Source organism: Tenrec ecaudatus, chromosome 16 (assembly GCF_050624435.1).
Source record: "Tenrec ecaudatus isolate mTenEca1 chromosome 16, mTenEca1.hap1, whole genome shotgun sequence".
NCBI lineage: Eukaryota > Metazoa > Chordata > Mammalia > Afrosoricida > Tenrecidae > Tenrec > Tenrec ecaudatus.
The window spans coordinates 54,828,805-54,854,482 of record NC_134545.1 but is presented as its reverse complement, the minus strand read 5'-3'; the positions used below and the strand labels follow the sequence as shown (position 1 = coordinate 54,854,482).

The window sequence follows — 25,678 nt, the reverse complement described above, 5'->3', positions numbered from 1 at the left end:
TTCATTTTTGTGTTTGGTGTGTGTGTATAACTTTTACCTCACTCATAGTAACGTGTCAGGAGTTTAGGACTTGTATCCTTTTTCATAACTTGTCAACATATAATAAACAATGTCTTTCTCTCCTCCCTCTTATATTCTAGTTTCTGTTCCTCTCCCCTCTCATTATTTCTCAATTTCTTCAATTGTAAAATCAAATCAGCAAATTCCCATCCAACTCCAAAATTTTGTTTCTTTCAGATGATAGATGAGCTATTATGAAAATGAAAAAAGAAGCAGTTATAATAAAAAATTATGTAGATTGTTAAGCTAAACTATAGTTTGATTTTAGAAAACATCGGTGATATTTTTTATTTCAGCATCAGACTACCTCAGGACAGTAGTTTTGGCTTGACACTCAGCACACATAGGTCAAAAATATCTGGATTACATGAGAAGCTAAAATTCTGTTTGCATTGTTTACTTTTGGTTGGCTTTCTTACACAGAATATTTATTATCAAGTTCATTTTCCCTCTGTTTACCATGCTGTAGCTTTTTTTTTTAACAATTTATTGGGGCTCATACAATTCTTTTCACAGTTCATACATATACATACATCAATTGTATAAAGCACATCTGTACAGTCTTTGCCCTAATCATTTTTTTCTCTTTTCTTATTTTACATTTTATTAGGGACTCATACAACTCTTACCACAATCCATACATATACATACATCAATTGTATAAAGCACATCCATACATTCCCTGCCCCAATCATTCTCAAGGCATTTGCTCTCCACTTAAGCCCCTTGCATCAGGTCCTCTTTTTTTTCCCCCCTCCCTCCCCATTCCCCCCTCCCTCATATGCCCTTGGTAATTTATACCTCGTTATTTTGTCATATCTTGCCCTATCCGGAGTCTCCCTTCCCCCCTTCTCTGCTGTCCCTCTCCCAGGGAAGAGGTCACATGTGGATCCTTGTAATCAGTTCCCCCTTTCCAACCCACTCACCCTCCACTCTCCCAGCATCGTCCCTCACACCCTTGGTCCTGAAGGTATCATCCACCCTGGATTCCCTGTACCTCCAACCCTCATATGCACCAGTGTACAGCCTCTGTCCTATCCAGCCCTGCAAGGTAGAATTCGGATCATGGTAGTTGGGGGGAGGAAGCATCCAGGATCTGGGGGAAAGCTGTGTTCTTCATCGATACTACCTCACACCCTAATTAACCCATCTCCTCTCCTAAACCCCTCTATGAGGGGATCTCCATTGGTTGACACTTGGGCCTTGGGTCTCCACTCTGCACTTCCCCCTTCATTTAATATGATATATATATATATACATATATACACATACATACACACACTTATATCTTTTTTTTTTTTTGCATGATGCCTTATACCTGGTCCCTTGGGCACCTCGTGATTGCACTGGCCGGTGTGCTTCTTCCATGTGGGCTTTTTTGCTTCTGAGCTAGATGGCCGCTTTTTCACCTTCAAGCCTTTAAGATCCCAGACACTATCTCTTTTGATAGCCGGGCACCATCAGCTTTCTTCACCACATTTGCTTATGCACCCATTTGTCTTCAGCGATCCTATCATGGAGGTGTGCAGTCAATGATATGATTTTTTGTTCTTTGATGCCTGGTAACTGATCCTTTTGGGACCACTCGATCACATAGGCTGGTGTGTTCTTCCATGTGGACTTTGTTGCTTCTGAGCTAGATGGCCGCTTGTTTATCTTCAAGCCTTTAAGACCCCAGTCACTATCTCTTTTGATAGCCGGGCACCATCAGCTTTCTTCACCACATTTACTTGGTCACCCAATTTGGCTCCAGCAGTTGTGTCGGGAGAGTGAGCATCATAGAGTTCCAATTTAATAAAAGAAGGTATTCATGCATTGAGGGAGTGTTTGAGTAGAGGCCCAAGGTCCTTCCACCACCTTCATACTTGACCTATAAATATAGACACATAGATCTATTTCCCCATCCTCCTATATATATTTGCATGTACATGTCTTTGTCTAGACCTCCATGAATGCCCTTTGACTCCTAGCTCTTTCCTCCATCTCCCTTGACTTTCCTCCTGTCCTACTACCATGCTTCATCGCCACCTGGGCTAGAGTATACCTCTTCTCTAAGCAACCTTACCCTTGATCATTTCCCACCAGGCCTGTCACTCCCCCTTCTCTACCATTTGGGGTCCCATGTTTTTCCCTTGTCCCTGGGTTTGTTAACACCACTTCCTTACCCCCCCTACCCCCCACTCCAAGTCCCCCCAGAACTGTCGGTCCCGTTGTTTTTCCTCCAGATAGTTCATCCAGCTTGTCCTATTTAGACAGACCTGTGGAGTCACTAACATGCACGAAAACAAGACAGAGGAAAACAAAGCAACAGTATACAACCAGACAACAAAACAACAAAAACAAACCACTGACAAAGAACAGAACAAAACAGTTCACAAGAGCAAAGCTTGTAGTTAGTTCAGGGATCGTTTGCTGGCCCTTAGGAGCGTTTTCCAGTCCAGTCTGTTGGGGTACCACTCCCTGGCCCCAAAGTCCACTTTCAGCATTCCCTGGGGACCTTGCCACTCCATTCCCTTGCTGTTCCACTGCACTCCCCCAGTGATTTGCCTCGGTGTGGTGGGATCAGGTCAGGTGCAATTCCCACACTGTGTCTCCGGTGCTGTCCCCTGTATCGCCCTTAGTCACTGAGGGGCATCATGTCTCATAGTGGGGCCAGCCATGTTGTTCTCTCTGTGGACTGGCTGCTCTACTCAGGAACATCATCATCACGGCCTGGTGGGCCAGGCTGTGCTCCACTCTCTCCTCCTGCCCCTTCATCTGCTCCCGTGTGCTCTGATCAAATATGTCCATATCCCAGAGCTGCAGAGTCAATGTCGTCCTTTGGAACAAATTCTTTTCGGGGGAGGGGCAGGAATCCAGCTGTAGCTTATTGATCCAATTACAAATTGTTTTGTTTTCTTGGTGGTCAGATGTAATGCAAATGGAAGGTTGTACTCTCTTATCTTTGAACTCTTCTTCGCTTTCGGTAAACAAGGTTGTTAATGAGTCTTCCTCCAATTCTGATGCCTCTTAATATAAAGCAGCTTCTCTGATTATTTGCTCAGCATATGGATTGAATGACTATGGTGGAAGAATGCAACCTAGACACACACCTGTCCTGATTTAAAAACATATTATCCTCTGGTTCTTTTGAACAACTCTACCTTGGTCTTGGTACAGGTTCTGCATGAGCACAATTAATTGCTCTGGAATTATTTGTAATGTTATCCATCATTTGTTATGATCCACACAAGAAAATGCATTTGTGTAGTCCAAAAGCATAAGTAAAACAACTTTCTGGCCATGTCTGCTTTCAGTCAAAATCCATTTACTACCAGCAGTGATTTCGCTTGATCCATGTCCTCCTCAGATTCCAGCATGAATGGTTGGCATTTCCTTCTTGTACTGCTGCAACTATTTTTAAAAATTATTATATTCAACAAAACATGACTGCATACGATATGAATTGGTAATTTCCATGTTCTGTGATCTTTGTCTTCTCGAGCTGTCCTTTGAAATCTTCTTTTAAGCTCTTTTGCTTCATCATTTACCCCCATTTACTTAGCTACTCTATAATTAAGAGCAAGTTTCAGAATCTACTCTATCACTGATTTGGGACTTTCCTTTATTTCCTTTGTTTTTAATGATATTTTGCTTTCTTCACATTTGATACCATGACACAATTCTCCATCTCCCATGGTTTTCAGTGATTACTGTCCAGTGGGTCAAATCTTTTCTTGAGAGGGTCTCTAAATTCAATAATTTCCTCCTTTGGCACTCTTGAATGTGTATTAATTTTTCAGCCTCAACTTGAAACAGCAGATGAGAAATTTATAGTTTGTTCTGTAGTCTATCCCTGACCTTGTTCTGACTGGAGTTACTGAGCTTCTTCATTGTTTCTTGTCACAGATATACACTGTGTTATTTCTGTGTATTTTATCTGGTTAGATAAAATGGGTGTATGTCCACCCATTGCTTTTGAGTTGATTCCAAATCATAGCAATCCTATAGGGCAGAGGGTAATTACCCCTTTTGGTGTCTAAGACTATACATCTTTATGGGAGCAGAAAGCTTCAGTGACTAGTGGATTCAAACTGCCAATCTTTTTACTAGAGGAAAGAACTAGGAGGCAAATGACCTTTATAGAGGTCTAAATACAGGCACATACATATGAAAATATAGTTATATATAACAACAGGGAAATAAATATATATAGAGAGATTTATATGTCAAATATTAAGGTAGCAGATGGACATGGGGCCTCTACTCAAGTACTCCCCCAATGCAAGAACACTTTGTTCTAATAACCCAGCATTCTGTGATGCTCACCTTCCCTACAAAATCACTGAAGACAAAGTGGGTGCATAAGCAAATGTGGTGAAGAAAACTAATGGTGCCCGGCTATCAAAAGATATAGCATCTGGAGTCTTAAAGGCTTGAAGATAAACAAGCAGCCATCTAGCTGAGAAGCAACAAAACCCCCATGGAGAAAGCACACCAGCCTGTGTGATCATGAGGTATCAATGGGATCAGGTATCAGGTATCAAAGATCCAGAACAAAATAATCATATCGATGTGAATGAGGGGGAGTGTGGAGTGGAGACCCAAAGCCCATCTGTAGACAATTGGACTTCCCTTACAGAAGGGTCACAAAGAACACATGAGCCAATCAGGGTACAGTATTGCACCGATGAAACATACACCTTATCTCTAGTTATTTGATGCATCCTCGCCCCCTTCCTTCCCAGCCCACTATCTTGACGCCAATTCTATCTTACAAATCCTTTTAGACCACAGCATGTACACTGGGACAGATAAGAGTTTGCAACACAGGGGATCCAGGACAGATCAGGACTAATAATGAGATTAGGACTAATAATGAGATTAGTGATACCAGAAGGGTAGGGGAAAGAGAGAGGACAGACAGAAAGGGGAAAATGATCACCATAATGGCCAAATAACCCACCTCCCAGGGGGACAAACAACAGAAATTTGGTGAAGGGACACAGCGGTCAGTGTAAGACATGAAAAATGTATAAATCATCAAGGGTTCAGGATGGAGGGAGGATGGGGAAGGGAGGGAAAGAAAAAAATGAGGAGCTGATACCAAGGGTTCAAGTATAAAGAAAATGTATTGAAACTGATGATGGCAACATATGTACAAAGGTGATACATAAATTCATGTATGGATTGTGATAAAAGCTGTAAGAACCCCAATAAACTGATTTTTTAAAAATTAAAAAACAAAAACTGTCTGATCTTGTGGTTAGCCCCCCAGTGATTAACCCATTGTGCCACTAACACTTCTTATTCCCACATGTGGTCGCCATGAATGTTGTGGGGAAAAAAAGTATTTCCAATGAATAAGCTGTTGGGTGCGCACCATTTTATCATGTTTTCTATGGCTTCTTTTCTATCACTGAGCCCATATTTTCTGACATAGATTCTCCTCCTTTGTTTCTGACTTTTGAATTTCAATGTCATTTTGAATTACAATGAAAATGTAGCAAGATAATGAAATAGAAACTCATGGTAGGAGAAGCTATTTACACACAGGCAACAAAAGATAAGGTATCTTGGAGGAGATCAGGGAGCAGACAAGTACTTGAAGTGAGGGAAAGAACCATTTAGAGATTTCTGAAAGGAGATTATTATTATTTTTTAAATCAAATTGTAGTAAAGAGACTTGTTTCCATTATATTTCCTAAACAGTGGTTGCTTGAAAAGATTAACCTACTACCAGTGAACTCCATTCAGATCCCTAGCACCCCGTACAAGTAAGACAAAGAGGAACTGCTCCACTGCGCATCCAAGGTTAGAGGTCTTGATGGAAGCCACTGGCTTTAGAGGGGCTCCAAAGTGGGGCTGGGAGGGTTCACACACCAGTCTTTGGGGTAGCACTGCACCATCAAAGCTCCTTTGGAAAAGACTAAGCAAGGACCTCTGGTGCTGCTTTGGCTTCACATTGGACTGTTATCCAAATGGTAGGCAGTTCAAAACTACCAGCAGCTCCTCCAGAGAAAGATTTTGTAATCCCGTAAAGAGTAGAATTGGAAACCCACAGGGGATTGCTATGAGTTAGCATCAACTTGATGGCAGTGAGTTTAGTGTTTTAGTAAGCAAGGTAAATTGGATACCCCAAATTGGGGGGATAAAGGCATGAAGTGGTTGACTTACAAACTTTCAGAAGTGGGGGAACATATTCACAGGATTACAGGATTAAGGTGTAGGTGTTACTTAATTGCAATCCTGAGGTTAAAGAATTATGTACATGTGCCAAATTGGCAAGGGGTGGATTGAGGTAGATAGTTCATTTTGCCAACATGGCCAATAAACACATTGGGATTAATTGAAAGGCAGAGGGATTAATGGCTCAGTGATCCTCACCTTTCAATTTTGTGGGTCTCTTGCTTTCTGAAGGTCGGACCCAGGTACAACTGTCTTAGCCAGTTCCCGGCTTCCGCTGGAAAGGCTCACTTCCTGCAAGACGTCCCTAAGGAGAAGCAGCACGGACCTACCCTGATGCAGCCCTGGGTGCTGAAGCAGCCATGAGGAGAACCCTGATAGCACTGAGATGTTACACGCTCACTGACTTGGCTTCCCTCCTGTAGTCGGCATCATAGTGTGTTTTGTGAGATGGAGGAAGACTTTGTCAATTGGTATTGGATATATGTGCTAATGTTGGATTTGTGGGTTTGGGCAGCGTTGGGTTGGAATGTTTTCTTGTTGTGCACTTACCCTTTATAGAAAACTCTTTCTTATATATGAGTTTCTATAGATTTGTTTCTCTAAAGTACCCAGACTAATACATAAAGCTTATTAAATACACATAAGAACTATATATGGAGAAATATGAATTTAACAAAAATAAAGAATGCCTATGAGAAAAAGCAAGGAAGCCTGTGTCATAGTGGGTTATGTGTTGGACTGAGAAAACAAGATCAACAGTTCGAAATCTCCAGCTACTGTATGGGAAAAAGTTGAAGATTTCTAGTCCTTTAAAGAGATACAGTCTAGGAAACCCAAGTTCACTCCATCCTGTTGTAGCGTCACTGAGTATGAAATGAATAATATTCCTGGGTCCAAAAGGAAATGGGGAATTAATTAATGTGCTTGAATCCCAATATCTTTCTTTTACCCTTAGGCACACTATTTGTTAAAGCAGCGTTCTCAACCTGTGGGTCACAACCCCTTTGGGGGTCAAATGACCCTTTCACAGCAGTTGCCTAAGACTATCGGAAAACACATATTTTTAATTAGAAATAAATATTTCACAATATATAATTGCATATTGTTTTGTGATAAATCACTATGCTTTAATTATGTTCAATTTTTAACAATGAAAATACATCCTGCATATCAGGTATTTACATTAAGATTCATAACAGTAGCAAAATTACAGTTATGAAGTACCATTGAAAATAATTTTATGGCTGGAGATCACCACAACATAAGGAACTGTATTAAAGAGTCATGGCATTCGGAAGGTTCAGAACCACTGTGCTGCCATAATGGAGGTGGACATTCTGCTCTTCTGACTCCGTATATTACTCTAAGTGTCACTGTGGTTCTTTGTGATGCTAAAACAATTGACAATGTTCTTTAAGCCGGATTCACAAGGTAAAGGGGATAAACATTATACGATAGGTCCCAAGTCTCTGATCTGCATCTTAAGGGCAGTTGGACTTCGATAATCCTTTAGTAATTTTCCTAATACTGCAGTGATCAGAGTTGTGCTAGTGAGGCAACGTTTGGAATTGAGCCATCTCATTATATCAAAAATAAATGATTGATTACAAGGGATGGGGTAGCTAAGAGAATGTAAATGCACGGACAGTTTATCTTAAATTTAGAACTCAACCCATCTTATTTGATTGTGTGGTAAAATCAAGTTTTATGTTTTTATCTTTTATATTATAAGAAATAAACCATAAGATAAATTTGACTTTTCTATAAAATGATCATTGCAGATATCCATTATACACTTCAATGTTGTTAATGGAATGCGTGAAGCAAGGTTTCCTCTTAGCAAGAGTCAAAAAAATACGGCTAATGAAATGTGGAAGAGTGGAAAATATCAAACAGAACTGGGTACAAATTCCATCTTGCCTTTTGAAAATTGTACAGCCTTGACAAGTTATAAGAATGAAATGAGATATCTTCTATATTGGACCATGCTTAATACTTGACATATATAATACATTTCTTAGATCTTTCAATTTTCTTCCCATCTAGTTTTTTGGTGGGGTATAATTTATTTAGGTACTGTGGAGTACACTTACTTTGCTGTTGCTGTTATTTTCTTTTGCTTTTTACTCTAAAGATAGATAGAAGACTTGAAATACCACAGAATAAGTGAAATAATGACGAAGTATTCCTTTGAAAAATAGTATGAAAGGCTATAGACTTAGAGATACCCCACAACTTTGGGTGCTGTCTTAGCTTTTTATGATGTGCTGGCTTCCCGCCTGTCCCATTTGTTTATTCCACTTCATTTCCCTTTATAGCACTGGATTGCTGCAGGGCTCACTTCTTGGATCTAAAGTTTTGACTAGCTACACTTCCTAACTTATTTCAATCAATATCTTGGCTTTAATAAATTCCAAACTGATATGCCCAACTAGTAATTAGGCATCTATGCATGGCTGTTTAATGAGCAACTCAAAATTCATTTAAAAAATCAAATTTAGTATCTCCCCTGACAAACAGGCTGTGGCAATGCTTTCCTTTAGAAGGGGTTACTCCTGCAGCCCACTTTATTTCAATTATTAGCAACTCTAGCCTCAGTTGTTCAGTCAAGAATGTACGAGTCTGTTGTCCTTTTTTTGGGAAACCTTACAAAATATATCAACAATCCTGACAATATTATTTTTTTTATATGTCCAGCACCTAACTATCTTTCACCCACTCTCTGTCCTGCTACCAGAATATGTACTATAGAATTTCTCATTCACCTCATTGTTCCAACAGTCTTCTATCTAGTTCTTCTACCACCTCCTTAGTTCACTGGCAGACTGTTCTTAATGGTCACAATACTCTTTTTGAAAACTTAAGTCACCTTAAGTCATTCATTGACTCAGAGATTCCATGGTCTTTGCATTTCCTTCAAGTGAAGAGAAAGGCTGTTGCAATGGTCTTGCAAATCTCCTGTTGGCTCACTCCACTCCAGCTACCTGGGCATTGCTTCTACTTTCCTCTCAGAACCTGTGTACTTGCTGGCCTCTTTCCTGGAGTTTCTTTTCCCCCCCTGAGATGTCCATATGCTCCACTTGAGTATTTCATTTACAAAAGTCAATAATATCAGTTTGTGCTAATGACTGTGAGAAAAATTAATTGGCTACCACATCAACAATAATCGAAACCCACATAACTGTTTAAAAATAAACATTCCTACGAGACCAGAAGGCCCAGAAGTACTCTAAAATACAGAAGAGGCTTCATGGGGAAATGTGAAGCTGTCTACCCCAGTATTGAGTGACACTCTCAGAAATTCACAGGGGCTGTTCTACCTGGTTCCATAGGGTTGTCATGTGTGGAAATTAACTCGATGGCAGTGAGTTTGGATTTTATACTATGGCATGTTAAAATATAAGCTTCATATCAGAATTTTTGTTGCCTTATTTCCAAGGACCAGTGCAAAAAATATTTGTTTAATAAATACACATATTGCTAGTACATTTAACATATGAAATTCTTAACTTAGTGCCTAATACATCCTGAATACTGAGTTAGGCAACAATAGAACCTGGTAGAACGAGAGAAAAAAAAACACATACCTGACATGTTTTGTAAGGATTAGCCTACAACCAGCAAAGTCAGCTGTTCAAACTCACCAGCAGCTCTAAGGGACAAAGACGAGGCTTTCTGCTTCTGTAATTACAACCTTAGAAACACTATATGGGGCCTCTAAAAGTTGGAATCAACCTGGTGACAGTGAGTTTGTTGATTTTGGTTATAAATGCTATCATTCAGAAACCAAAAGAGCTGGCTGTTTTGTTTTTAATACTGATTAACTGGATCAGTCTGTTTAGACTATTCATATTACTAGTCCTCAATTCCCCCCCCCCCCAAATAATTTAAGAACTTTTAATCTTACTTATGTGAAAAATGTTTATAATCAACAAAATAATTTCATTATCCCAAAGTAGAAATTTTTAGCAATCAAATATATATTTTCATGATTTTTGCTAAGTGTACCAAAAGAGAAACTATATACACCTTGGCCACCTGGTGGGAGAGCGAACTACAGTTTGTTGACCTGTAGCCTTTCACACTAACAGCATGAATGTAAAACCACGGTGAGTCTGCCAACAGGGGGAATATTCTCAGAGGAATGGCAAGAGGAGAAAGGCAGGAGATGTAAGTGCCTCAACATTCCTTATTATTTCTCATAAAAAATGTTCAACAGTTGAATCAACATTTGGCAGATTTACAATTCAGCCCAGAAATTACTTTGTGAAAGTCATACAGTTAGAAAAAGTATGATTAAAATGTGATGCATTGCCCACCACGTCTGTACATTATAAAATGAATAAGTGTGTGGTTACCAGAAGCAGCCTCTATGCTTGAGGAAAGTCTATAAACTTTAGCAATTATGGAACATACTTATCTATTGAATCTGTATTTGTTTTTACCACCCTTCTTTGTCAATTTGTACTGAGGTAGCTGGTGTGCTGCTGTAATAATGGAAGATATGCCACTTGTATTTCAAACACCAGCAAGGTAAACACTTAGTAGACAGATTTCAGAAGAACTTCCGGTGTAAGACACCATAGGAAGAAGAAAGAATAAATGTAATCTGAAAAATGTAGCCATTGTAACATTATGAATAGCAGTAGAACATGGTCTCTCGTAGCACCAGAAGACGAGGCCTTCAAGTTAGAAGATTGTCAAACCATGGGGCATGGGGTCCCCTATAAGCGGAGTCCACCTTAAGGAAGGAAGGGGCGGAGCTTCTATGATCATGACCTTGATGTGTAAGTGTGGCATGACTCAAAGTGAAAATAATTCCAAGCCTCCATTAAGGCTTAAAATATCAAATTTACCAAGTGTGAATCCAGGGGGATTAGAGCCCAAATATGAAATCGAACTTATAAAGATCAAAACTCTAGGCATTAGTGATCTGAAATAGATTGGTGTAGGCCATCTTGAATCAAACAATCCTATAGTCTACTATGTTGATAATGACAAATTGAAGAGGAATGGTATCACATTCATCACATCATTGCAAGAGAGCATTTAAAAAACCTATCCTGAAGCACAACACAGCCATTTAAATAATATCCATAATGTTACAAAGAAGATTGGTTAATATGATTATTATTCAAATGTATGCACTGCTGAAAATGCCATAGATGAAGAAATTGTGGACCTTTACCATCTTTTGTTGTCTCAAATTAATCAAACCTGCAATCAAAATGCATTGATAATTACTGGTAATTAATTGCAAAGGTTGGAAATGTAGAAGGACCAGCAGTTGGAAAATTAGAGCGCTTTGATAGGAACATCACAAGAAATTTCATGACAAAATTTTGGAAAACATCAGTCAGAGCAAGGTCAGTGTCCAAGTGCAGAAAGAAACACAGATAGCTCAAGTAAGAAAATTAAAGCCAAGTCCATGAAACCAAAGCATGATTTTAATACATTCTTTCCCCCCAAATAGAAGCAATTACAGTAAATTTAGGCAATATGGCCAACGGCCAAATATAATCAAGGGCATTAAACATGAGAAAAGCAAAGGATCCTTAACAAGAAAGAAAAAAGTGCATCTTGAATATAGAGTAGCTAAAGCAAACGAAAGGAATGATGAAGTAAAAGCTGAACGGAAGTGTGAGAGGTAGGTTTATTGTGTAAAGAGTTATAAAGAAATGGATAAAGACTTGGAGAGAGAAAATGAAAGGGTCATGCACACTTGGCATCCATCAAGCTAAACAAACTGAAGAAAAGCCCAAGACTTGAATTGAAATACTGAAGAATCCGTATGGTCATTCTTGAGTAACTCAGGAAGCAACCAAATAAGATGGATGCGAAAGCAGTCACTTGGCCAAAAATAGTTTATTATTTCTAGAGGTAGCACATAATCAAGAACGAATAGTACTAAAGAAAGAAGTCCGTGCTGTAAAGTGGGAATCAGTAAAAAAAAAAAAAAATTTTTTTCTAGGAAATGACCCAATTGCAGTATAAACAGATGTAGGGATGGAGGAGCTCATGCATAAATGTCAAAAAGCTTCGACAACAACTCCCTGGTCAATGGAGTGGAAAATATCCATATTCATGTCCGTCCCAATGAGGGGTGAAATAACAGAATGCAGAACTTACTGAATGATATCAAAATTTCATGTTGTTTTTTTCAGTTTCATTTTCCTTCGCTGTTTTATCTTCTTAATTTTTCCCTTGAGAATGTTCGTCCCTCTCTCTGCATGCAGTACCAAGTAATCTCCTACTTGTTTCTCATTGAGGCATGTTGGGTCTTGACCCAAGGGCTCTGCTATGCCTGCCCTTCTTTCATTTGATCTCTCTCTTTGAAAGTTGGATTGGCATTTGCGCGCTACATAGCTAATAAAAATACCCGATCAAAGCCACCAATTACTCTACTCTCATAGCCTTATGCTTCTCAAAAAGGACATCCAAATGTCCCAATAGTTGTTTTCAATCTTTGGAAAAATGCTTTCTTCTTTCACTCTTCACTTTTTCTCCAACATACAGAAAATGTTTTCAACTCATTACTCTTCACTCCTTCCATTGCTTCCATTCTGGTTCACGTCAGCTGGACATGATAGCAAATTCTTAGCAGGTGTTAGTAGATACAATTTTACTTTACAGAAGCCAGAATAGTCCTAATTTAAAAATGGCAATTTTCTCAGCCTAGACCCCTCCTATGTCTCCCCACCACTCTCTCCCTGGTTTTTAGAGGATTCACAATTTCCTAAAAGGGTTCATCAGGACCATAGACATTGAAAGACTACTGGCCCCTCTCTGTTCCCATCTTGTGACGAAGAATTTGCTCCTCCCATTGCCTGGTATCCCCTTCCACCAAATTTGAATGAGGTTACTGCACAGCACTCTCTTATCCCTTGAACAGTGAATCTTTTTTTCTTTTCTTTTTTACAAAAGCATCCCCACTGCAGTATATCATCCCTCCTTTCCTGTTTAATTTTTTGCTGTAGCCTTAACACAATCTGATACACTACAAATAAATAAAGCTATTTCTCTGGTTCTTCTCTTTTTCTTTGCCTCTAGTCTTAACCTTAGAAAGATGAAATTTCTCCTCTTTATTCCTACTGTTTATTTTGGGGGGAAAATCAGTGACTCAATTATAGAGAAAATGATTAAAATATAATAAAAATTACATTCTCTAAAGCAAGGCCAATGTCATGTGATCAACAAATGTTAAACTATAACTAATTAAATAAAATTGAGGAGCTGATACCAAGGGCTCATGTAGAAAGAAAATATTTTGAAAATGATGATGGCAACAAATGTACAGATGTGTTTGACACAATGGATGGATATATTGTGATAAGAGCTGTATAAGCCCCCAATCAAATGATTTAAAAAATGTGCTTGACACAATGGATGGATGCATGGATTGTGAGAAGAGTTGTTGGAGGCCCCAATAAAATGATTAACAAACAAACAAACAAAAACCCTGTAATCTCTGGAAGCTAGAAAGTTATCAGCAATTATGGTATCGTAGAAAAAAAAATAAGGGTCATTATAGTATGTTAATTAAACATACATTTCTTTCTTCTTTTTTTTAGCATTATTGGTCTCCAAAGAATCTTACTGAGCTGAACACTTTTATTACTTATCTATTCTCTCCTTCTATCACCATAAGAAGTGACTTTCTTTCCAGCTTAGTCTTCTGTTCTGTCTTATTATAAGATTAGAACTTGTATAGTCACTTCAACATACAAATTCAGCCTACACCTCTTCTGCCAAATGTCTTTGGCACTAATTTTATATTTCATATTAATTTTTTATCATATACAAAAGGTTAATCTTTTATACAAAAGGTTAATCTTTATTCTCTGTCCTGTTGAATACTTATCAGAAGTTTAATCTCCCCTAGACACTTTTCAATGAATATTTATAGGGTTGGCAGTGAATAGTAAAATGAAATCCCATGATACTCTTGCCCTGTCACATCTAGAGGTAGCACAAGAAGAAAAAGTGTCAATCATCCTTATAGCACTAAGCAAGTCACAAGTCACATATTTGAGCATAGTTTAAGAACCTTAAATGTATCCATAACAAGAGGAATACTGTTACGGGGTGTTTGGGGCTTGGTAAGTAACTGATGGGATGCTCCATAGCTCTTCACCCCTGTTTCAGTGTGAAAAAGAGCAGTTGTTGGCCTCTGATCCAGTAAGTGGGGTTAGATGAACCTGAGTTGGTGGTTCTAAGCCTTGCCAGGTCCTTTGGAACTGGTCTAGAGGCTGAGGACATGACTCTTAACTGAATGGCATCATCTAGACATGGTCTCTCTCCTGACTACTCCTGGTTGGGAGCAGAACATATGCATTAGTCCAAATATGGCTTACTAAGAAGAAGAATTCTATGGAAAATATATCACCCATGAATGTCTTTGTAAAATTCTTGTTTAGGTGGCCTATTTTGGGATATTTTGACAATAGTTATTCAGTTTTGTCCTTAGCAGAGCACTGTACAACTTTGGTTTTTCCCAGGCTGCACATTTGCATTACCTGAAAAGATTAAAACAAACACAAGCGAAATGTTTATGGAAAGACACAAAGCGGGGCTGTGGTTCAGGCTTCTCTATATTGTCAACTGTCTTCCAGTAATTCTAATGCATGTGGGGGATTAAAAAGCATAGCTGTGTGAAGATTGTCAACGGCAAAATTGTCATTCCAATTTACAGTAAGGAAACTAAGAGATGCTAAATGCCTTATCACAGTCACACCGCCAACCTAAAATCTCCTCTTTCTATTAGATTCAGGTACTTCCTCTAACATAGTCTTTTTTTTTTTTTTTTTTTTGCATGGCGTGTAACTTTTCTGTCTTCTCTGCTAAGGAAACAAACTTGAGTTTACGGGAGACAAATACAATCTAAAGTTTGCCCCATCAGAGTGTGGAGATAAATGGCTTGTCATCTAACCTCTAAATCAGCACGCAAGTGTTGCCAATACCTTCAGGGTATGAAATTATAACAGGGAAATCAAGCAAATCACAAATAGTAATGTTACAACAACACCAATGATAATGAACAACGTTTTGGTGCTTTCTGTAGGAAAACTCTGTTAATGCTAAAATTTTGATAATAATTCCCACAAATGCAAATGCAACATAACTATACACAAACATTTATTTTAATTTCAAATTTTTGTGGGCAGGCTCAGGCTTAGAGTTCAGCTGAGTAAAATATATAAGAGTCTTGCACCCATTGTTGAGCTTAACCATTGTGCTACCAACACTCCATCCTACTGCTTAATATAACACAATCTTACAGAGAAAAGGGATGCTAAATTCATCATGTCTATTTAAGTCTTGAAATTCCTCTATCATGTTCACCATGACAGAGCTACATACTTGTGTATATAGTACATCTAGGAGTCTTTGCAGCCTAGTCCATTTTGAATCGCAGTGACCTTATGGTGGTAGAAAAATATACTCTATAAAAGCAAACTGTTCCATCTTTGGACACTTGGTTTACATGAGGTCTGTTATATTTGGATTCGCTTTGGAGTCCATTATGTTTGCAGTGTAGCGAGGCAAATGGTTAGTGCCTTCTGCTGCTACATAAAAGGTCAGAGTTTGAGCACATCCAGAAGTGCCTTGAGTGAAAAGCCTGGCAAACCACTTCTATTTAAAAAACAAAACAAAGCCACTGAACACCATATGGACACAGTTCTACTCGGATACAGCATGACTTAGAATCAGCTCAATACCAACTATTGGTACTATTATATTAACCTAAAAGGCTTCCCTAAAGCATCTCCTCAATGATTAGGTTCTGTTTATTATATGATAGTCTCTCATATATTTGAAGATAGACATGATGACCTATTTAAATTTTGTTTTCCCTATAACAAAACAGCACTTGCCCTTTAAAAATCTACAATCTCAGAAACCCTAAGGAGCAATTCTACATTTGTTTTTAGGGTTGTTATCTGTTGGAAAAGCCTGGACGGCAGTGGGTTGATTTGTTTGTGCGGTTGTTTTCTTTGACTTTCACAGTTTGTTATGGCATGCCAGCCTGATTGCTCACCGTTGAATAACACCTAGTTTTTAAACATGTCATGCAATGTGTCTTTTAAGATTGAACATACTATTTTAAACAATACAAAGAAGAGTAGAAGTTTATTTCCCTCTTCCTATAGTATGTTTTTTATTAATAATGATATATATTCTCAATGAGAATGACTTCATTCCCAACAAGGTGAAAATTGGTCATTCGGAGAAACTAACAACAAAGAAATACACTTTTTAAATATGCATAAATCACAGACATGAATGTACTCCACTAAACAATGACGTATCTCTTCCACTTGTCCGTCAGTTTGTCCCACTCAGACAGTTTGCACATTGCGTTGATGCTTGAAGCCAAATCACGAGTATTTCAAATACCAATGGCAGACAAATTTCAGCAGAAGGTCCAGACTAAGTCAGCCTAGAAAAGAATTTGATGATCTACTTTAAAAGATCTATTCATATTAAATAATTTATTTATACTAAATGGGGATCTATTTTAAAAGATCTTCTCTAAAAAGGTTAAGAAGCCCAGTGACAACCCTGTGAACAGCAGGCGAATGTTCCCTGGTGCCGTGCTTGGCAATGAGCCCCCGGGTTGGAAGGGACTCAAAATAAAAGAGAGGAAGAGCCTCTTCCTCCACATAGAGTTGTCATCCATGACATGGAAGGAATAAAGCTTTCGAAACTTCCATTTGCTGTTGTGGTTCAAACCAAATTGAGAAGAAACCTTTAAAATATATATTCATAATTGCAACATGGAATGCATGAATACCCATGTACAATTATCCTCTGTCATATCTCTAGATAGATAAATATAGGCATATATAGATATAGATGCTGGTGATATCTACATTGGATTGGAAGGAGACCAAAATTAAATGGATTACATCAAGATTGAAATTTTAGAATTAGTGAGCTGCAATGGTTTGGCATTGATCATTTTGAATTAAATGGTCATATGATCTATTGCAATGGAAATGAAAAACTGAAGAGGAGCGATATACCATTTGTTGCCATAAAAGAACATTTCAAGGTCAATCCTGATATAAACATCACCCGTGATAAGATACTTGGAAATCGATGAGGGTCACATCTGACCTCCTCTGGCTACACAAGGGAGGGAAAGAATGCAACTCCATATTCCTATGAGACACAGCAGACACATGCCTCCACACTCGATCTTTCTCCACCCTCTATGACACCAGCCACAACCTCCACTTCTATGGGGTTCCGGAATCCTACAGAATTCACAGTCAATAGTCACCATTATGAAGCTTTCTTAGGGCAGCTCACAGGTTACAAGATAGTAAGGATACAATAATATTGCCCACAATGCAAGTATTACCAATTTCCTTTAAAGTTGGTATGTTTACAAAGGGGACCCAACTCTGCCAGTCAATGTGCTGCCTGGAGACACTAGCTTTATTCCTTCCTGCACTGGGAAGTCGTCCATCCTGCCTCATGCTCTCAGTGTAGCTCTCTGCTGTGTCTTTATGACTTGCTACTGAAGTCGCTGTTGTCTCTGATTCGATTCTTCAGTCAGGGACCCCATACATGTTCTGCTGGTAGATCTCTTTCCTGATAGTCCTGCGATTCCTACTTTTGAGACGGTTCACTTATATCCCCAGTAGAATGACAAGATTAACCAATCCTGAAATTAGAGTCTGGTACACATTATTTGCATAATTCTATTCACTCGTTGGGTGAAGGCTACATATTTATTGGCTAGAAATATTGCACCTCACATACTACAGATAAAACCAGTTAATATAACAATAATCAAGACTGATGCACTAACCACTAATGCCAAAGATGAATAAATTGAAAATTCATTTACAGTTTCTGAAGCCTGAAATTGGTCAAATTGATCAAGACGCACAGATAGCTTGAACAGACACAAAAGCTGAATGAGTAAGGGAAGGAGAATGACAATACACCCACATGCACACACACACACACACACACACACACACACGGAAGACAAGGTGTTCTACTCATAGCATTGTAGTCACAGCAACCATGGGGGCCGTTCTACCCTGTTCTATAGGGTCACCAAGAGTCAGAATTGACACAAATTAGGGTTGAAAGATTAATAGACTTGCATATTTCAGAGAGGCTATTTGTCCATGGGAATTTAACTTTGCTACAAATGTACCCATGAATGTGTGGGACACAGAGAGGACACAGTTATGAAAACCTCTTAGACATACCTGAACACTTGAGAGTATGAGTCACTATGTCTGAGGGTTTGGGATCATAGTATTGATGGACACCAAGATCAATGACCATAACCCAGTTCACAAAGGCAATGCTCTACACCCTACTTTGGTAAGTAGTCACTTTGGTCTTAAAAGGTCATAGCTGGATATCTAAGGTGCAAACATTTGTCTCTTCCTACCTACAGAAAAAAGAGTAATGAAAATCCAAGACACATGGAAACGATTAGTCCAATGGCTAAGATCCCATGCAAATGTCTTTCTCCATGATCAAAAAAAAAATACATGGTGTTCAGTTACCACCACCAACTGTTCTGCAAAGGTTCATATTCGAAGGTCCTAGATAGAGTGGGGAAAACATAGACCAGAACTCAAAATCATAAAAGAAAGCAGACTTATTGCATGAATATAGACTAGTGAACCCCGAAAGACAATGACCCTCAGTCACAAATCAGGACTGGATCTCACTTCCAAGGATCAATTTTCATCTAAATAAAGCCTTTTATAGGGGAAAAGTAAAACTAGGGAGTACACACACTTTAGAATAATTAAGCATTTGAGGTCGTGGAGGCAGCATTTGCTAAGGGACAAAATGCAGAAGGGTTCAGAGAGGAGGAGGAGTTGGGTAGAAAGCACAGGGAGAAGTTGAAACAATGAGTAGTGTTGAGCTGAATGGAGATTGCGATGAATTAGATGAAGCAAGATGTTTATGGATTGTTGAGTCAAAACTGCTCATCTGCTCAGTTCTACCCCATCCATACAACAAGTTAGAACAAAAACAGTTGCATTGATAATTATGACTGATTGAAATGTGAAAGTTAAAGATAAAGAAGATGCTTTAGAAAGCTAAAGTCATCTATGTCTATGGGAGGAGATTACAGATAAACTCAACATCATCAGTCAGAACAAGAACAGGGATGAACCTCAGAGCAGATACCCAATTCCTCATATGCAAATTCAAGAGGAAACAGAAGGAAATTTAAACACGTTCACAAAAGCCAAAATTGACCTTGAGAATATGGCATCTTTATTTAGAGACTATCTCAAAAATACATTTACCAATTAAACACTAATGACCAAAAACCAGATGAGTGTCCAACAAAATCAGGGTTATTTTAAATAAAGAGAGCAAAGGTTATTAAAAAGACTGAAATGTACATTGGAAGAGACTCTGAAATGTGCCCTTGAACACAAATAGATAAAGCAAATGGAAACAATGAAGTAAAATGCTGAACAATGGATTTGAGAAAGTAGCTTGAGAAGACAAAATATTGTGAAGAAATATACAACAATTTGGAGTTAGCCATCTAAAAGGGAAGGACACACTCATAATTTAAGAAAAACTTGAAGTTTTAACTTGCCATATTGAAGGATTTCTTTGGGAAAACGATAGAATGACACAGGAATCATGAAGGGAAAATGGAAAGAACACATAGCATCCCTTTACCAAAAATAATTGGTTGATGCTTTATTAGAAGGCAGCACACAATCAAAAACAGATCCTAATGAAAGAAGTCTAATGAAATGGAAGGCATTAGCAAAATAAGAGGTTCCAGGAATTGATGGAATACCAATGGAGATATTTCAACAAACGGAAACAACTCTGGAAGTACATTAAGCTATGCAAACTGTGGTAGTTATATAATCGTTTGTCAATTTGAGAGGATTAGAAGTGAAGGGGTGGAGTCTAGTCTGTCAATCAGGTCATAGCAAATGAGGTGTCTGTGTGGGCATGGCCTTCTCCTGAGGATTCTGGGAACTCCTGCATTCCTCTCTGGAGGCGGGAGACACTCCCTCAGCTCAGTCCCTGGAAGACATTGCAACTGATGAGACACATTAAACTACCCTCACACCATGAGCTAGAGGACCCACATTGAGACCCCTGCCAGTGCTGAGAAGCTTACAATGCCACTGGATCTACAATACTTCCCACCCACTAGCCTGTGATCTTCCTGCATTCAGCATCATTGCATATGCTCTGTGAGTCTGAACAGGACTTTATAGATTGTAATTGGACATATGGGTTAATATTGGACTAATGAACTTGATCTGGACTGAACTGGAGTGTTTTCTCAACATTCCATTGCTCTTGTACATAAACCTCTTTCATATACACATATGAGTATTTCCCTGGACTTGTTTCTCTAGTCTCCCCAGACTAACACACTACTTTTAACATGGAAGAGCCAATCCTGTCCCTCACAACAATTCATAAATTATTTGAGATCTATCTCTATACTTTAACAAACAAATGAAATCACCATCATTTGAATAATATCTTTTTAAAATTGTCGATGTTACTTCTAAGTCACATGTATGTACCAAAAGAGCCAAATATGACTTGGGAGCAACAGAGAGCAACAGACCCCTGATTAATGCAAGACATTTGGAAGACTGAAAGAAATCTATAATTGTGTCCAGTTGAGAGAAGAGAGATTCAACAGTTTGAGAGAATTGCAGAATAATACCATTAGTATCAGGCCCAAGTAAAGTGTTACTAAAGATAATTTAAAAAGATGTTGCCATAAATCAACAAGGAACTGCAAGAAATTTGAGACCACAGAAGTAGAGATATCATGGCTGATATCTCTACTTGAAGTCAGATATTTCTTCACATTTCTTCACTAAAAAAAAAAATAACAGAAAGATGTTTACCTGTGTTTTATTGACTGCGTAAACACCTAAAACTCTGTGGACCATAAAAAATTGATGTGATTGTAAATAAGGGAAATTGTAAATAAGGGAAAGATAAAAGATTACACTCTCTAGTGTGGATTACACCTGAACATAAAATAGGCAAAAATGCTCACAACTAGGTCAATATCCAACATCAGTAAAAATTGAGAAAATATTGAAGTTTTCAACTATTTCATTTTACTTGGACACAAGCAACACATATGGAAGCAGAAGTTAAGCTATGATATGGCATAATACATTGTGCAAATCTGGTACAAAAGATCCTCTAGAGCAGTGATTCTTAACCTATGGGTTGCACCCCCTTTGGGCATTGAACTACCACAGGGGTATCCCAATTCATAACAGTAGCAAAATTACAGTTATGAAGTACCAACAAAAATAACTTTATGGACCCTCCAGATTCCTGTCCCTCAGATCTAAATATTGGTCTGAGTGGCGATAAAAGGAGGAAAGGTAAAACTGAAGTGGACTTGGAGTCTTGAATGATTGCAAGCTCATTTCAAACATAATTTTTAAAACAGAAAATAATTTTATGATTGGGGGTCACCACAACATCAGGAACTGTATTAAAGGGTCCCAGCATTAGGAAGGCTGAGAACCACTGCTCAGTAGTGTATTGAGAAGCAAAAACACCACCTTGAGACTAAGTTGTGCCTGATGCGAACCATGGATCTTTCAGGTGCCTCCTGTGAATTCAAAAGTTGGACAATGAATAAGGAAGTCCGAAAAATAATTAATGTAGTTGAATTATGATGCTGGCAAAAATATTGAATATACCATGGACTATCAGCAGAAGAAACAAATTTGTTTTGGGAGAAGTGTAGGTATAAAAAAAGAGAAAAAGAAATGCAGGTATAAGGCTCCATGGAAATGTGGATCATAAGACTTTGTCTCAAGAACTTTGGATATGTTATGAAGATGGACCAGTCCCCAAAGAAAATCACCATGGTTAGTAAATGAAAAAGACAAAGATGCACAATGAGATAGCTTGACACTGGGATTGTAACAATGGGCTTAAACAATGATTGTGCAGACAGTACAGGTTAAACCAGTGCTTCCTAACCTTGTATAAAGCACACCTAAGAATACAATAGTATATCTGCTGTATTGTAATTTCATAGTAAAAGTAATAGAAAACTGTTAAAAGACTTCTACAGAAGCAATACTGAGGGGGCAAATCTAAAAAACACTGATACTGGTTAAAATTACACTGCTTTTCCCTCAAAGCAAGAACACTTTGTTCTATTAAACTGGCATTCCTTGATGCTCACCTTCCTGACACGATCCCTGAAGGTAAAGTGGGTGCATAAGTAAATGTGGTGAAGAAAGCAGTTGGTTCCCGGCTATCAAAAGATATAGAGTCTGGGTCTTAAAGGCTTGAAGATAAACAAGCGGCCATCTAGCTGAAAGCAGCAAAGCCCACGTGGAAGAAGCATACCAGCCTGTGTGTTCATGAGGTGTTGATGGGATCAGGTATCAGGCATCACAGAACAAAAATTCATATCATTGTGAATGAGAGGGAGTGTGGAGTGGATACCCAAAGCCCATCTGTAGACAATGGACATCCCCTTACAGAAGGGTCACGGGTAGGAGATGAGCCAGTCAGGGAGCAGTGTAGCATCAACGAAACATACAACTTTCCTCTAGTTCTTTAATGCTTCCTCCCCTCCCTCACCCCCCACTATCATGATTCTAATTCTACTTTACAAATCCAGCTAGACCAGAGGATGTACACGGGTACAGATAAGAAATGGAAACACAGGGAACCCCTCAGGACCAAAAATGAGAGTAGCAATACCAGGAGAGTAAGGGGAAGATGGGGTAGATAGAGGGAACCAATCACAAGGATCTACATATAACCTCCTCCCTGCGTTACGGACAACAGAAAAATGGGTGAAGGGAGACTTCGGACAGTGTAAGACATGACACAAATAATGATTTATAAATTATCTAGGGTTGGTGAGGTAGGGAGTGGGGGGAGAGAAGGGAAAAATGAGGAGCTAATACCAAGGGCTCAAGTAGAAAGAAAATGTTTTGAGAATGGTGATGGCAACAAATATACAAATGTGTTTGACACAAGGGATGGATGTATGGATTGTGATGAGTTGTACGAGCCCCCAATAAATGATTTTTTAATTACACTGCTTTATCAGACCCACGGTACTATTAACTCCTATTGAAGTAATAGTCAAACAAAATCCATATTACTATTTTATGTGTGCCCTCTGCCCAAACAAAAAAAAAAACAACCAAAAATACTCCATTATTCTTTGTTTTCAAACTAGTTTTTATATCTGTTTATTGATTAAGTTTTTAGAAAGTGGTAGATTATTTTTCTTTTGTTGTATTGTTCTAAAAGTGTAAGTTTAAAGTATTCCTGTTAAAATTATCCTTGTTAAATTTGAACTATTCCTATCTGATGGTAACTGAAAGCTAAATTTGACCAACTAATTAATTTATTACTCTTCTAAGCATGGGTCATTTGCCAATGCCTCTCCTACCCTCTAGATCTTGATGTTAGCAATTTGTAGAAACAATATGAAAGACAACAGCACCAGACCATTTGTTCGAGCCGTACCCTCCATATTTTTGTATTGAAGTATAACCACTATGGTTTATTTAGCATATTTCCATCCGGTCATTAATATAATAACTATATTATCTTGAATAAAATCCATATACTCCTCTGTACTTTATACATACACTATAAGAAAATTTGTCAATGTCTCACAGAATTTTAAATACTCTGACCCTACTACACTTTCTAAAACACATACCTGAAACAAAAGAGAAATAAAGTATAATTTCCTTTGTTCCTTTAAAGATTCTGTGCCGATTCATTCTGATTATTCCTTTATTTGCTCTAATCTTACAAGGCTTCTTTTTTAATAATCTATAAAGTCATCTCATCTAGCAGAAAGCAAATATTCTCTTGATTTTATTTCTTCCTATGAAATTTGCAGTTGTATCCAGTTGGTTCTCACTTTGTTGGTTTATGTTTTTATGGGTTTGTGTGTTAATTCTCAAAAAGATAATAAACTCCCACAGCTAAAGCTTATACCCTGGATTCCCAACAAGCAATATATCAGAGAAAATTCAAAACCAAACTCACTGACATCAAGTAGATTCTGACTCACAGTTAACCTATAGGCCGATGTAGAATTACCTCTGTGTTCCCAAGCCTGTAGCTCCATGGCAGTTGGAAGTCTCAACAGAACAGATTGGTTTGCAAGTGCCAATTTTGCAGTTTGGAAGTGCCGATTTTGTAGTTAGCAGCTGAACTTGTAATTATTAGTCCAACAAATTTCCTTAAAATGTTAATAGAGGATGATTAAAATAGATTGTTTAACTTATTATGTAGTAACACTTGGCTTCTAATCGTTATCACAGATAAATTAAAGCATCATAAAAACTTAGTAGGTCCATGCAAGAGCATCATACTTTAGATCTATGCAGACTTTTCTTGGCCAATTTTAAATATAGGCTTATTTTTAAGACATTACACTTTCTACTTACAATAAATACTAATAAAGTGCAATGTTGACTTGATGTCCTTTTCCTGCGAATATTCTAAGTTCAAGTGTTGAGGATGCCCAGAAATTTTTGTATCATATCCTTCTAAAGACTGTATTTTATAAAGGTTTATATAAAAAATTCAAGTCTGAATTTGCTATTTTATTACTAAGCGTGTTAGTCCGTGTTAACTAGCCCGTATCAATTCCATAAGTATGATATTATCCCATATGTCTGATACTAGTCCATAAATTCCTCTTTAAACTCATGTAGCACATGCAATGATGTCAAATGCACGAAGATTATAGGCCCGTGGGTAGAAAGTCTTGTGGGTCCTGTGGCAGTGGAAGCATCTCAACACTGGCACAGGTCTCCACATGTCTCCTCCAGCTCTCTAAGTGTGTCAACAGCAGGAAAGGGAAGGCAGAAAGACTGGGCCTGTCCTCCAGTGAGCTTTTTATCTCCATTGCACCTCCAAATGAGGTCATAAAGCTGCGACTTGATTGACAGGCTAGACTCCACCCCTCTGCTCAAGTTGACAGGAGATAATGTAACTGCCACACTAAGAACTAGTATTTTAAATAAGGTTAGGCACATTAAAAACAAACAATGGTAAAGAGAAAAGGAAATAGGTAATTTTTTGATTAAATAAAAAATACAATTGTCCTTCTGGGAAAGTAGCACTGAGGTAGAGGTAACCACGCTGGTGGCTCCATAGGTGACTCTTAGTTCTGGGAAGTGAGAGGCTGAGAGGGAGGTCTGGGGAGTGCATGTTGATTTAGGGTACCTCAGGGGTCAGCTCAAGTGTGTTGTCCAAACCTCCATGTGACACTGATCTGATCTGTCCTGTCCCCCCTTCCCCCCGTGCATGCTGCCAAGCTACTGCAGTCTGTGACTTAATGTTCAGGCCACATTGGCATGTACCACTGACTTCCACTTACTGCAGCGTTCTGCCCACCACAGCTCACTGCCAGTGGTCCATGCACTGCAGATTGCTACTG

At 38.4% G+C, this 25,678-nt stretch overlaps 1 protein-coding gene and 1 non-coding gene across 2 annotated transcripts in view; one reads left to right on the top strand and one right to left on the bottom strand.

Annotated features, from left to right (window-relative positions):
- The window catches only part of CTNNA3 (catenin alpha 3), a 1,794,797-nt gene that overhangs the window by 749,499 nt on the left and 1,019,620 nt on the right, over positions 1-25,678 (bottom strand). The gene's annotated exons all lie outside the window — the stretch shown is intronic.
- On the top strand, positions 21,555-21,673 carry LOC142430094 (small nucleolar RNA SNORA61). Its single transcript, XR_012780567.1, has one exon. It is a non-coding gene; the product is annotated as a small nucleolar RNA SNORA61 (small nucleolar RNA).